The following is a 1,300-nucleotide window of genomic DNA, read 5'->3' as shown; positions in this document are numbered from 1 at the left end:
AAGAACTGAAAGAACCCCCAAACAAAGAACCAAAACCCCAAAAGACAGAAATACATCACAGTTTCACCTTAATTAAATCACTGGGGTCTAGAGGGGGAACCCAGATGTCACTCTCTTGATCTTATCAGACAAAGAATTGCGATTGATCAAGCTCCTTCCTTTTTTGCTAACCCCCAAGACAACTATACTGATCACTATGTTGATTCTAACCAAAACTGACCTTCCTAAGAGCTCTCACCTAGACCCCTCGCCCTAAAAGGAAAGCTTTGCAGACTTCCTGACCCCCAAAACGGCTATCCACTAATGTCAATTCTGTTGTTTTTTGAAGAAATTTACATTCTGAGAACAGAATGATACACCAATGATCTGTTTAGGCTGAACTGACTGGTTCCTACAGGCATTAAAGAAAAATAACCACATTCTTTTAGGATTAGAAAGAAAGCACCACATTGCCTCCTTTGGTGGGTTCAAAAGTTCATGTTACCTTTTCATGGACTGTCTAAGTAAAAGGTGCATTTGCTAACCTGTTGAAAGTAATTTTCTTATCTGAAATCTTTGTTTAATTTTGATAATATTGTGTCTAACAATATGTGGCATTGGCAGTCAGTCTCCACCCTTCTCAGGTGGTGACTGATTGATTCAGCTGCAGCTCATCTCCCTCTCATTTGGTTTCAGCATTTAAGGCGTCTCCTGTTCTCTGGTCGTCGCTGGATCAAAGCCTACTTTGGTTTGATCTTGGTCTCTTTGGGAATCTTCTTAGAGTTTGACATTTTACATCCTGTCTCCTGTGAACATTTTCAGTCTTTCCTCTCGTGGTCCTTCCGTGAGCCTGCACCTGCGCAACCCGAACCCCTACCTGACCTCCTGACGCCTTCCTTGTTTCCCCTGTTTGGCACCTGTAGATATTTTCACTCACCTGGGTCTGGAGTTCACCTGAGTACTGTTTGGAACCTATAAATCAATCAATCAATCAATCAACTTTATTTATATAGCACATTTTAAAAACCACAGGGGTAGCCAAAGTGCTGTACGATAGATAGAAAAAAAAACAGTAAAAAGGAAATAGATAAAAGAAATAAACAGATAAACAGATAAATAGATAAAAAGAGACATACACATACGGGTTCACAGCAGGTATGTTTTAGGTGCCAAGGAAGACAAAAATCACGGTGTGTTAAAAGCCAAAGAATAAAAGTGTGTTTTTAAAAGAGATTTAAAAACAGGAAGAGAGGAGGCCTGTCTGACACTCAGGGGTAAATTGTTCCAGAGCTTGGGAGCAGCAACAGCAAATGCTCTGTCC

This window comes from Kryptolebias marmoratus, linkage group LG21 (assembly GCF_001649575.2).
Source record: "Kryptolebias marmoratus isolate JLee-2015 linkage group LG21, ASM164957v2, whole genome shotgun sequence".
Taxonomy (NCBI): Eukaryota; Metazoa; Chordata; class Actinopteri; order Cyprinodontiformes; family Rivulidae; genus Kryptolebias; species Kryptolebias marmoratus.
The sequence above is the reverse complement of the archived record's forward strand: the minus strand, read 5'-3'. Positions refer to the sequence as shown.